Source organism: Takifugu rubripes, unplaced genomic scaffold, assembly GCF_901000725.2.
Source record: "Takifugu rubripes unplaced genomic scaffold, fTakRub1.2, whole genome shotgun sequence".
Taxonomy (NCBI): domain Eukaryota; kingdom Metazoa; phylum Chordata; class Actinopteri; order Tetraodontiformes; family Tetraodontidae; genus Takifugu; species Takifugu rubripes.
The window spans coordinates 253,083-267,225 of NW_021821639.1; the positions used below are offsets into that span (position 1 = coordinate 253,083).

The 14,143-nt window shown below is 47.6% G+C and overlaps 1 long non-coding RNA gene across 1 annotated transcript; it reads right to left on the reverse strand.

Moving 5' to 3' along the window:
* Positions 1-5,057: 5,057 nt before the first annotated feature.
* Positions 5,058-5,895, reverse strand: LOC115248534 (uncharacterized). Its single transcript, XR_003887365.1, has 3 exons — positions 5,852-5,895; positions 5,677-5,754; positions 5,058-5,402 (listed from the first exon to the last, which is right to left on the reverse strand). It is a non-coding gene; the product is annotated as an uncharacterized lncRNA (long non-coding RNA).
* Between the last annotated feature and the right edge of the window lie 8,248 nt (positions 5,896-14,143).

Below are 14,143 nucleotides of genomic sequence, written 5' to 3' on the forward strand. Positions count from 1 at the left end.
CCAAAAAAGAGAAAAGCCCAAGTGTGAAGTGAGCCCCCTGTTAAACCTTGGTACCGAAAGCCTGCAGTCATTCTCATCTTAGGTGGCTTCATTCCAGCCAGAAGCCCAAACCTGCCTCCCTCTTAAAGGGGCAGCAGGTCAGTCCAACCACAGAAACCTTCATGAAGATCTGAAGCTTTCAGCATCCACAATTGTTGCACCTCACTTCCATTGGAGTCCAAATCAGAAGTCAACAAGTTGATTCTACACCGATTCTACACAATGCAACCATTTTAAAAAGGTTTCCATCCATCAGTTTTCACACATTTTTAGATAAATCTGTTTGTTCATCGCCTCCTTCTTTTGTAATGGTCATTAAAGAAAATGACCTTATTGGAGTTTTTCTCCTCACAAATATGACTTTCTATGAACGATGCAATAAATGCAGCTTGCAATCTAAGACAATATGGAAGTATGTGTATATAATAGTAGTGGAAGGAGCTCATAAAATAATACATTTGCTCTTCTCATCGAATCTCTCTGTTATTAAAGAAAAACCTGCTCTTAGTCAACAACATCTAAGACATCAACCAAAAATCCTAATTTTCTATAATATAAAACAGTAGAGAAGACTCTTTCTGCAGAGACACTGGTGGCAGGAATGCAGAAGTATCACCTGCTCAACTTGGAAGGTGGAGCAGAAACCACCAGCTGAGAAGGTCCTCAGCGAGAGGAAGTGGTGGAGAACCATGAAACTTGCTAAGCTCCACCTCAGCTCCAGAGACGGGCTGAGCTGGAGCTGTGGCACCAGGTATCGCCCAGAAGAGCCTCCAACAAACAAGCTCTTCTCTTGGGAGGAGAGGGCTTTGAATCTCAGCTCAGTGTGCTTGTCTCTAGTAGGTGGCAGCTGCACCTTTTCCTGAGGTCCTTGTTGATGCCCTGAGGGGAATTGATGCTCCTGCAATGTTTTCTGGCAGCATTGAGCTTGCAGTGGGGCAATCAAACCCACTGTGGGGGGGCTCTCTTTCCTTCTCTCATCTGGAGAACAAGTGACACCAGCTGCCAATCATTGTTGGAGAAATGTGCAGTCAGGGGAACTCTGCGTCCAGACTATAGCCACCCTTCCAGCATCCAGCAGTGTCTAAAACCTTTGATTTGGTTTCACCAGAGAGTGTAGGGATTGCAGGGTCGCTGCAGCATCGCCCACAAGCTATCAGGAGTGGGTCGTTTTGTCCCAACTCCTGACAAGAGTTGAGTGCTATTGAGAAATGTGGTCTCACAAACTTGGAAGGTATTTTGACCCACACACACTTTACATACGGTGTAGATCTTGTCCAACCGCCCTGAAAGAACCCAAAATAGGAACATAGGGCAGATAAGCCGGTGCAGGACCAGAGGTTTGTTGCTCGTAAGCTGTGTTTTGCTCTGGTACATGTTGATTTTTATTTGTCTTCTCTTAAAATAATTGTTATTTTAGACTAAGAGGCTGCAGTTTATCAGAGACCAGCTGTGATTCTCTGGCCTCAGCTCTGAAGTCCAACCTCTCCCATCTGAGGGTTCTGGACCTGAGCTACAACCCGTTGCAGGATTCAGGAGTGAAGCGGCTCTGTTCTGGACTGGAGAGTCCAAACTGTAAACTGGAGAGGCTCAGGTCAGTCTTCATTTTTCTACCTATATACCAGCTGCTAAGATGGTGAAGTGAGGCTGTTCTCAACACTGCTGTGATGCACCACATTAAAAAAATTCCTTGTAATATCGTGAATTCAGGTCTGACCCAACTAAGAACTAACGTAGGTTTAGTACTGACGCAGATAACATGCAGACCTGCACCGTATAACCTCATCCTGCATTTTTCAGATTGATTAACTGCTGGTTATCAGAGATCAGCTGTGATTCTGTGGCCTCGGCGCTGAGGTCCAATCCCTCCCATCTCAGAGAACTGGACCTGAGTCAGAACCAGCTGCAGGATTCAGGAGTGAAGCTGCTGTCTGATCTCGTAGAGAATCCAGACTATGGGCTGGAGACATTGAGTCAGTAGCTGGTAGAAGCCAGTCAACTCCCGCTCATCTGCTGCATCACTCACTGACCACTGGTGAAGAACATCTGTGGAAACATCTGCCGTCTACTCCCTCCATAGATGAAAAATTCAGTTTTTAAAAAGCGCTGGTGGACTTTCAGGAGATCAGTCGATGGTCGACAAAGCAGAAGCAGCTTCGCCTTGAAGTTAAATTAGTTCCTGGTATCACACAATGCATCTTTATAAAGTTCTAAATGGCTCCTCGGCCACTCTTAGAAGCATGGAAACATTCTCTTAATTGTCTCTTCAAATGTCTGTATTATACGTTACTATTTTACATCATGCCTTCAGAATGTTTAGGGTTTAGTATTTACTGTCTCTGTGACATGGAGCATTGGAATATTTCAGCTGCAGCCAGCAAAAACCCATCAGAATGACGGCTATCGGTGGGAACCGCAGCTCATTTGACTTTAGTCAGTCTGTTCAATGTTATAGGATTTATTGCAATCTAATAAAAACTATGAATAAATGTGGGAAATAGGAAATAAAAAGAAGCAAAATGACCAAATAAATCTCCCATGAATACTGTAAATTTAAAGATGTCAAGAATGGAATATCAGCTTAAATGGAATCAAACATAAAGTGAAAAGGCCTCCTTTAAGTTTACTGCAAAAATAAACACAAAATCAAGAGCGACACACGCCAAAAACGTCTCATTCTCTCTTCTGTCTCCACTCATTCTTTTATATTCTCTTAAGATAATGGGGACGGGGTCGTGTGATAACAAAACAAGCTAATTGGGGACTATATTTTTGTTGCAAGAACTTTGGCTCTTCAGAAATTTCTATGTTGGCTTCCACAGATTGTGCATCCACTAGAAACTCAGTGTTTTTGAGGAACTACCAGGAGTGGCTGGAGTGGAGGCCAATGACGCTATAGCTACATATAGCTACATATAGATCACCGTTATCCTCAACCCTAAAGACCACCAGTTGGCGCAGCAATACTAAAGATAGGAGGTTGTGGTCGTTCCCCAAGGGTCAATCTTAGGTCCAACCCTTTTTAATCTTTACATGTTTCCTCTTGGGGACGTCATCAGGAGCCACGGCATCAGCTTCCACAGCTATGCTGACGATACGCAGCTGTACATCGCCGTGGCTCCTGGTGACACAGGGCCAGTTGATGCCCTTTTTAACTGTATTCTAGATATCCAGTCATGGATGGCAGAAAACTTCCTACAGCTCAACCAGGACCAAACAGAGGTCTTAGTTATTGGTCCTGAAGGTCCGAGAGAGAAACTTGTACCAAAATTAAAGGATTTTAAGCCATCTCAATGTGTAAGAAATCTGGGTGTGATCTTTGACTCTGAGCTTAGTTTTATCCCACACATCAAAAACATAACAAAGGTGGGTTTTTACCACCTGAAGAATATAGCCAGAGTCCGCCCGTTTCTCTCTCAGGCCAGCACGGAGGTGCTGATGCACGCTTTTATCTCTTGTGGTCTAGATTATTGTAATGCCCTGCTCTCTGGTCTTCCCAAAAAGAGCATCTCCAACCTACAATTATTACAAAACTCAGCTGCACGGGTGCTGACGAGGACCAGAGGGCGGGAGCACATCACACCGGTTTTAGAATCGCTGCATTGGCTACCCGTGCGTTTCAGGATCAATTTTAAGGTTCTTTTATTAGTTTTTAAATGTCTTAATGGTCTTGGCCCGACTTATTTATCAGACATGCTTCTATTCTATCAACCCTCACGGACTCTGAGGTCCTCCGGCACCGGCCTTTTAACCATTCCACATGTAAGCTCTAAAACCCACGGGGAAGCGGCCTTCAGTTATTATGGTCCCCGACTGTGGAACAGCCTGCCGGAGAACCTCAGGGCCGCAGAGACTGCTGAGATTTTTAAAAAGAGGCTCAAGACACACCTTTTTAATCAGGCCTTTAATTGATTTTCTGATTATTTTTAATTTCTTTTATGTTCTCATGCTTTTTTATGTCTTATCCTTATTTGACTTGATACTTTTACTGTTTTACTCCCTCAGTTCTTATTCTCAGTTTTTAGCTTTTACACCTTTTATCCCATTTACTGTTTCAGTCCTTCAGTTTTTAGCTCCAGTGTTTCCTCATGGGGTTTCCTCATGGGGGCCTGCCAGGCTGGGAGATGTTTCCGGTCTACCACTAGGGGTGCTGTCCCGTGGACAGCTCTGGCCTGGGTGGTTAGGGGGCTCTGTGCCTTGGTGTGGAGCCTCCGGTCTGTCCGGGTCAGGGTGGTCTTTGTGGCGGTACCACCTGTGGTCATAGACCGTGACCTCCCTCGGCCTGGTGGGCCTCCAAAGGTGGCGTCTCCTGCGCCTCAGGTCTCGGTGCCCAGCCATGTCTCAGCTTGTTTGTGTGTGTGGGTGTAGGTGTTTGATTTTGTGTATGCATGTGTGTGTGTGTGTATCTGTGTGTGTGTCCTTTTTCTTGATTCTCTTGTTTCTCTTTGCTGTTTTTATCCTTTGTGAGGCACTTTGTGCTACCCAGTGTATGAAAAGTGCCATATAAATAAAGATTGAATTGAATTGAAAAATTGAATCACTTATGTGTAATAACTATAATCAGTTAATCAAGAATGAGACAAATGTTATTCATTGACCTTCCTGTCCTGAATCCTCATTGGTCTTTATCCAATGATCTCCTTATGGTTCCTGGATCAATACAAAGACAGGTGAACCAGCATTTAGTTGGGAGAGTGGAGCTTCCGTTGGCTAACGTATTGCGTCCTAACCCTCCTGCCCATATTAATGATCATATTCCTCGGGGCAACAATATATCACTCCAATTTATTAACTAACCCTCAACCAAAACATGGGCTTGGGTTCATTTGAAAGACTGACTCACTGCATCACCCATCTGGACCGAAGGACACAATAGCCACTTTTGCTAACCCTTTTGCCAGGTCACATTCAGCTCCTGTCTGAGTCCTCTAAATGAGCCTGGATCCATGCGTTGACCATCAGGATTCAGCATTTGTTCTTTATTTTTGAATCTGCTAGTATATGATCAAATGAAGACCAGAAGATGATGCAACTGTTTATTTATAGCTGTCAATCAAACAAATCATCAGCTTCAAAATCACCATGGCAACAACAGAAGTAAAGCTTGATAGATTCACTGGTAGAAGGCATCAAACTGCTGCTGGTGATGATGATGATGATGATAGAAGGCTTGTTTCAGCTGTGTTGTAATCTGTTGTCATGACAACTCAGCTGCTGGATAACATGAAGTTTGGAAGAGCATCAAATATTCATGTTAGAGTGAACAAAACAGATGAACTTAATAAACTGAAAGACAGAAGTAAAGTCCAACCTTTGACAGCTGTCATGGAGAGAAAACCTTCATCCACATACTGGCGGGCAGAGTTCTGAAGAAAAGGGTATCACACGTCAGTCAGGTGCCTCTAAATGCTTCTGATTAAACCTTTAATCATGTTGTTGTGTTCTTGTCTGTGACTCAGGAGATCATCTGATTTAAAGACTGTCTGTGTCAAATATATGGACATTCTCCAGATGAAAAGAGAAAAGAAAGTAAATGTGCGTCCCCTGGAAACTGTCGGACTTGGTCCTCTTCTACTGCCCCTGCTGACGAGCAGCTAATAGAGCTGAGAGACACTTTTCTCTCTGAGGCTTCTGACTTACCGCTGGCCTCTCCAGATTCATCAACTGGATGATCATTTGTCCCCTCCACATGATGAAGATCGCTGCCTTCAGCTTCATCTGCACAACACATTCAGAGGGGAGATTTTCTTCATCCTGGCACATTTGAATCCCTCTGAATTCTTCTAGACTGCAGATTAAAGGCAGCTTTCTTTACCCAGTGGCTGACTGGAGGTCTGACAGACAGCTGAATCAGGTGGGTGGGTGGCTGGCTGACTGGCTGACTGACTGGCTGGCTGGCTGGCTGGCTGATGGATTGACTGACTGACTGACTGACTGACTGACTGACTGGCTGCAGAGTCCGCATTACTGCGGACACCGCACCAATCCACCTGTCGATCTCCTGCTCCATTCTTCCCTCAATCGTGAACAAGACCCCAAGGTATTTGAACGCCTCCACTTGGGGCAGGATCTCCTACTTGACCCGGAGAAGACATTCCACCTTATTCCGTTTGAAAACCATGGCCTCGGAGGTGCTGATTTTCATCCCAGCCGCTTCACAAACCGATCCAGTGATCATTGGAGGTCACGGGGCCGATGACGCCAACAGGACCACATCATCTGCAAAGAGCAAAGACGCGATCCTGAGGTCAACAAGCCGGACCCCCTCAACACCATGACTGCACCTAGAAATTCTGTCCATAAAAGTTATGAACAGAATCACTGACAAAGGGCAGCCATGGCGGAGACCAACCCTCACCGGAAACAAGTTCGACTTACTGCCAGCAATGTGGACCAAACTCTGACACCGATCGTACAGGGAGTGGACGGTGTGTATCAGGGGGCCCGGCACCCCATACTCTTGAAGGACCCATAGGACCCCCCGAGGGACACGGTCGAATGCCTTCTCCAAGTCCACAAAACACATGTGGACTGGTTGGGCAAACTCCCATGCACCCTCAAAGACCCTGCTGAGGGTGTAGAGCTGGTTCACTGTTCCATGCCCAGGACGAAAACCACATTGCTCCTCCTGAATCCGAAGTTCGACTATCTGGCGGACCCTCCTCTCCAGTACCCCTGAATAGACCTTACCAGGGAGGCTGAGGAGCGTGATCCCCCTATAGTTGGAACACACCCTCCGGTCCCCCTTCTTAAAAAGAGGGACTACCACTCCGGTCTGCCAATCCAGCGGCACCGTCCCCGATGTCCACGCGATGTTGCAGAGTCGAGTCAACCACGACAGCCCTACAACATCCAGAGCCTTAAGGAACTCTGGGCGGATCTCATCCACCCCTGGGGCCTTGCCACCGAGGAGTTTTTTGACTACCTCGGCAACTTCAGCCCCGGAGATACGTGAGTCTGTTCCCAGGTCCCCAGGCCCTGCTTCCTCACTGGAAGGTGCATGGTGGTATTACGGAGGTCTTCAAAGTATTCCTTCCACCGATCCACAATATCCCAAGTTGAGGTCAGCAGCACACCATCGCCACTATACACAGTGTTGACAGTGCCCTGCTTCCCCTTCCTCAGATGCCAGATGGTGGTCCAGAACCTTTTCGAAGCCGTCGAGGAAGTCGTTCTCCATGGCCTCATCCAACTCTTCCCATGCCCGGGTCTTTGCCTCGGCAACTGCCGTAGCTGCACTCCGCTTGGCCTGCCAGTACCTATCTGCTGCCTCAGGAGTCCCACAGGACAAAAAGGCCCGATACAACTCCTTCTTCAGCCTGACGGCCCTCACAATATGTTTGGGTCAGCCAGGTCCGTCCGACATCCTTCCCCACCAACAGAGCCAACTCACCACCAGGTGGTGATCAGTTGGCAACTGGTGCGATCAACTGGTGCGGGCCAGTTGACAATTGCTGTAACAGACAACCTGATTGAAACCTCCTGAAGACCCCAGAGGGAGAGTTCGAATCCAGCTTTGGGCATTATCAAAGAGAAGATATTTGATTGAAAAATTCACGATCATAAAAATATTTAAAGAGCATAGCAGTGTCTGTGAGATTTATGAGCCACAAATGCTGCTCTTTTTAGGAGCACAGCCATCTATTAAACTGTAGTTTGTGTCATAGCATAGTTTTATTGACAAATTCTAAATTGCAAGTAGCAGATATGAACAGGGAAATGCTACGTTATCTGCTTATTCTGTTACAAATAATCTGATGAAATAGGTGGGGAGTTAATTCAGTTGGGGATAGACAGATGGAATATTAGTGTTGATAGTATGATACTTGAGTTCTTTAGATATTGTTTTCAATTCAGGAATCTGCCGCCTTGAGTTGGCTTTTTTTGAAGACAGAAATGTTGACAATAGTGTGGACCAAAGTGGGAAATTCAATTTTATTTAAACACACACACACACACACACACACACACACACACACACACACACACACACACACACACACACACACACACTTCATACGCACACACTTCATACGCACACACAAACATTTCATTTCCATTCTGTTCCGTCTAGGGTTACTCGGTTTAGGCATTTCATACAAACCACTTTTTACCATAGCTCACCAGCAGGACATACTTCCTCGTTTGGGGAAACCGAAGGACTGGTCCATGATTGTATATACGGAGGGGTTTCGCGGGGTGCTACGGCACAATCTATTTTAGCGGGGGTGTTTTATTGGGGTAAATTGAACATGTATTTTACTGTGCACTGGGTGGTTGTTGGTGGTGGAAATTTGTTTTGGAAGTTTTACGCATATTTTGTATTTTCTTTTCGGTTGTAATTTTGAGTTTGTAAATGTATTAGTGAGCATAATAATTTTGATGATTGGTTTCACCTGTGGGAGGGGCTACAGGTATAAAAGCCCTGTAGTAGGCCCAAGACGGGGCTTCTTGTTGGTTATTGAGTTGGTTGGTCATTGTTTTGGAGAAAAAGAAAATTGTTGGAAAAGAGTTAAAGTGGAGGGGTGTAAGAGTGTGCAGGGTCTGTATGTATTGTATGGATTTAGCCTGGCATCTTCTGACGCTACTTTATTTTTGATAAATTAAAATACATTTTTGGAGGAAAGAATCTCCCATCTCCCTCTGTCTCCTCCACCGCCGTTCATCCTTGCGACATGTGGTGTCAGAAGTGGGATTTGGAGTGAGACAGAACAAGGTAACAAAGATGGCGATGAGGAAGAAGGCCTCTGACGAGGCAGCAGCAGCAGTTGGGGACGTTGCGGTAGCGACAGCAGCCAACCCCAGTGAGTCATCCCTGGACCGGCTGGCAAAAATGTTCGAGTTCTTCATGATGGTGCAGCGGGCCAGAGATGACAAGCTGGAGAGAGAGTCAGCCCAGCAAGCCCAGCAGTATGCAGACCTTGCCCATCAGGTGACCCAGCTACAGCTGGATGTAGAGGCAGTGCGAGAGAGGAAGACCAGTCCAGCTCCCTCTCATGGGGCTACAACAGAACGGCCTGCAGCCACCGCCAGAGGGGGTAAGACGCCATACAAGCTGAAGATGGCAAAGCTGGAAGATGCAGACAATATAGACCATTACCTGACGACCTTTGAGAAGCTGGCAGCAGCCTGTGAGTGGCCAAAGGCAGACTGGGCAATCCACCTTATACCACTCTTGACAGGCAAAGCCAGGAGTGCTTTCATTGCAATGGACCCTGAAAACAACACAGACTTTGACAGACTGAAAGAAGCCATACTAAAGAAGTACGACATTAATGCAGAGACGTACCGCTCACAATTCAGAGCTCTAGATACCAGCCAAGACGAAACACCACAAGAACTGTACATACGCCTGAAAGACCTTTTTTGTAAATGGGTGAAGTACGACAGCTGCAGCAAAGAGGCCCTCATGGAGACCATGGTGCTGGAGCAATACCTGCGCATTCTCTATCCGGAGGTGAGGACCTGGGTCAAGGAACGGAACCCAGCAACAGCAGCAGAGGCCGCCACCATGGTGGAGAACTTTGTCGCCGCACACAAGGGCTCCAAGAGGTTCCGCTACGCTGGAGTGTGGGACCACCCGCCCTGGGGTAAGTCTGATGGTGTTGGTAGAGGATGTGGTTCTGGTAGCTACAATAGGAGTGCACAACCCCCTCCCCAGAGCAGTGTTAAGTCCCAAGGGGTGTCTTGTTTTAACTGTGGTAGGGAAGGCCACAAGAGCCCGGCTTGCCCCCTCAGGAAGCCCAAACACTCCCATCTGTGTTATGTACCCAACCCTAGCCCACCCCTTAAGAATCAGCTTAGCAGGGATCCTGTTATTACAGTGGAGCTAAATGGTAAACCCACAAAGGCCTTAGTTGACACGGGATGCACCCAAACTTTGGTTCAAGCAGATTTAGTCCCCCTTGAGTGTATAAATGAGAATGACAAATTGACCATTTGTTGTGTTCATGGTGATCAGACTGAACATAGTACAGCAGATGCATATGTCAAGGTTTGTGGTCAGACGTATCTGCTTAGTGTGGGGCTGGTTCCCAAGCTGCCGTACCCAGTGTTGTTGGGCCAGGATCTCCCTGTTTTGCCAGACCTGGTAGGTAGGACTGCCTTGGCCTGTGTAGTGACTAGAGCGATGGCAAAAGCAAAACCTATTGACATGGCAGATTTTCCTTTTTATGGTGAGGATGTTCCAGTTGAGCCAGCATGCACCAGAGAAGAAAGATGTGCTAAGCGTAGACAGACAGTGGAGGAGATTATAGAGCATTCAGACTTGCAGAGTGTGGCAGATGTTGATCCCCCTAGCTTGTCTGATGCAGATGTACGTTTTTCTGGTGATATTGCAGATATACAATGTGCAGATCTGACGCTAGCCCCACTGTTTAAGAAGCTAGAGGATGGTGTGTGTTTTCTCCCCGCTCTTGGAAAGGAAGTTTTCATCCTGCAAAATAACATCTTGTACAGGCAGAGCGAGGATGGCTTACAGCTTGTTGTGCCAGAGAAATATAGGACACAAGTGTTAGAGCTAGGCCACACAATCCCTTGGGCAGGGCACCTAGCTCACATGAAGACTCTACAGCGCATCGGCAGACGTTTTTACTGGCCAGGAATGTTTGTACAAATCAAGGAATACTGCGGGTCATGTCCACAATGTCAATTGGCAGGAGCCAAAGGTTTGGCACGTGCCCCATTAGTGCCACTTCCTGTTGTTGACACCCCGTTTGAACGGATAGGGGTAGATGTTGTTGGTCCCCTGGAGAGGAGTAGGTCAGGGAACCGCTTCATTTTGGTTGTATGTGACTACGCCACCAGGTATCCAGAAGCCTTCCCCCTAAAGGTTGTCACTGCCAAGCAGGTTGCCTCTTGCCTGCTACAGTTGTTCTCCAGAGTAGGGATTCCCCGTGAGGTTTTAACAGATCAAGGTCCCAACTTCATGAGCAAAACACTCCAACAAGTGTATGACTTGTTAGGGATAAAGCGCATCAGAACCACTCCCTACCACCCACAGACTGATGGACTGGTAGAGCGGTTCAACCAAACTCTGAACATGCTCAGACGGTTTGTGGATGACAGTGGAAAGGAGTGGGACCAGTGGCTACCATACCTGTTGTTCGCGTACAGGGAGGTTCCCCAAGAATCAACTGGGTTCTCCCCTTTCGAGCTGCTGTATGGACATCAGGTGCAGGGCCCACTGGACGTGCTGAGGGAGACCTGGGAAGGAGAGACGCCGCGGCAGACGGACATCATCTCCTACGTCCTGAAAATGAGGGAGAGGCTGACCGCAGTGACTGCAATGGCTCAAGACGACCTTCGCCAGGCTCAACACCGACAGAAGTCATGGTATGACCGGTCTGCTCGCACACGCCGTTTCCAGCCTGGTGACCGGGTCCTGCTACTGTTGCCCAGCTCTGACAACAAGCTGTTGGCGAAATGGCAGGGGCCCTACACTGTGACACGCAAAATGGGAGCTGTGACGCACGAGATCGACATGCCAGACCGTCGAAAGAAACGACAAGTCTTCCATGTCAACATGTTGAAGCGATGGAATGAGCGGGTGGAGCCAGAGGTGCAGTCGGAACCACAGCAGGGGGCGTCAGCGCTGATGATCCGAGCGGTCCAGGAGGAAGAGGAGTGCAGCGAACAGTACCTGCCAGGCCGGGAGGAGGAGTGCCAGATGGACGTCAGTCATCTGTCAGAGGAGCGCCAGCGTGACCTCCACTACATCCTGCCAGAGGGTCTCTTCACTCAGCGGCCTGGGCGAACAGAGCTGGTGGAGCACCATGTGGTGCTCAAGGACGACAATCCTGTGCGGCAGCCATGCTACAGGGTGCCAGAGCGACTACTGCCGGTCCTGAAGGAGGAGCTGGACATGATGCTTCAGCTAAGGGTCATCGAGCCATCCTTCAGCGAGTGGAGTAGCCCAGTTATCCTGGTTCCCAAGAAGGATGGCAGCCTGAGATTTTGTTTGGACTTTCGCAAGGTCAACATGCAGGCAAAGTTCGACCCCTACCCCATGCCAAGGGTCGACGACCTGATTGAACGACTGGGCAAGGCCAAATACCTAACCACATTGGACCTGTGCAAGGGTTATTGGCAGGTACCGCTGGCAGAGAGCAGCAAGGAGCTCACTGCCTTCAGAACACCATTTGGACACTTCCAATTCACAGTTTTACCCTTTGGCTTGCATGGGGCACCGGCGAGTTTTCAGCGATTGATGGACAGAGTTCTCAGGGGGACGGAGAGCTTTGCCGCTGCCTACCTGGATGACATTGTCATCTACAGCGCCACCTGGGAGGAGCATCTCGGTCATCTGCAGCAGGTCCTCTCCTTGGTTAAGGAGGCGGGCCTTACCATCCACCCAAACAAGTGTGCCTTGGCCAGGGAGGAGACGTCCTACCTGGGCTATGTGCTGGGACGGGGTGATCCGCCCTCAGGTGGGGAAGGTGGAAGCCATCATGGCTGCAAAGCGGCCAACCACCAAGAAACAGGTGCGGTCGTTCCTGGGTCTTGTGGGTTGGTACAGGCGCTTTATACCAAACTTTTCAGCGAAGGCGTCTGTACTGACAGAGCTGACCCGCAAGAGCCAACCCAACAAGGTGGAGTGGACGGAGGAGTGCGAGAGCGCGTTCCAGGACTTAAAGGACTCTTTGTCAAGAGCCAGTGCTCCTCAGTCCAGACTTTGAGAGAACATTTACGGTGCAGACCGATGCTTCAGAGAGAGGCCTGGGTGCGGTCCTCTTGCAGGGGGATGAAGGACAGTTGCAACCAGTGGCTTATATTAGCCGGAAGCTGCTACCCAGAGAGCAGAACTACTCAACGGTCGAAAAAGAGTGTCTCGCAATAAAATGGGCACTGGACTCCTTCAAATATTATTTGTTGGGGCGTAAATTTGTGCTCGAGACGGACCACAAAGCTTTGTCCTGGCTGGGGTGTATGCGGGACACGAATGCTAGGATCACAAGGTGGTTCTTGGCTATACAGCCATTTGATTTTGATGTGTTGTACAGAGCAGGGAAGATGAACTGTACTGCTGACTTCCTCTCTAGGATGCCACAGGGGGCATTTTCAGAAGAGGGGGGAAATGTCACGGAGTGAGCCGTGCCACATACGCACACACTTCATACGCACACACTTCATACGCACACACTTCATACGCACACACAAACATTTCATTTCCATTCTGTTCCGTCTAGGGTTACTCGGTTTAGGCATTTCATACAAACCACTTTTTACCATAGCTCACCAGCAGGACATACTTCCTCGTTTGGGGAAACCGAAGGACTGGTCCATGATTGTATATATGGAGGGGTTTCGCGGGGTGCTACGGCACAATCTATTTTAGCAGGGGTGTTTTATTGGGGTAAATTGAACATGTATTTTACTGTGCACTGGGTGGTTGTTGGTGGTGGAAATTTGTTTTGGAAGTTTTACGCATATTTTGTATTTTCTTTTCGGTTGTAATTTTGAGTTTGTAAATGTATTAGTGAGCATAATAATTTTGATGATTGGTTTCACCTGTGGGAGGGGCTACAGGTATAAAAGCCCTGTAGTAGGCCCAAGACAGGGCTTCTTGTTGGTTATTGAGTTGGTTGGTCATTGTTTTGGAGAAAAAGAAAATTGTTGGAAAAGAGTTAAAGTGGAGGGGTGTAAGAGTGTGCAGGGTCTGTATGTATTGTATGGATTTAGCCTGGCATCTTCTGACGCTACTTTATTTTTGATAAATTAAAATACATTTTTGGAGGAAAGAATCTCCCATCTCCCTCTGTCTCCTCCACCGCCGTTCATCCTTGCGACACACACCTTATTGATGCTTGGTCAGGAACCAGAGAAGGTCCCAAACGGGGAAAGCTGCCCGTTCAGTCAGCAGGTTCCTCAGACCCAAATCTATCATCACTTCCCATCTTCACTTTGAGGATTTTCTCTTTGATCATGGCCTCCAGCTTGACTTTTTGTATGACATTTAAATAAATGAATTCAGTGAAGAGAGTACTGGTCAAGTTTAGAAAAAGTTTTTTAACTGCAACGGTGTCGGTTAATTTCTTTTCTAATTCAAATTAATTTGCTGCCTCATCCAGAGAAAATATGTGTTTGTTTCCAGTTAAAAGCCCTCTTT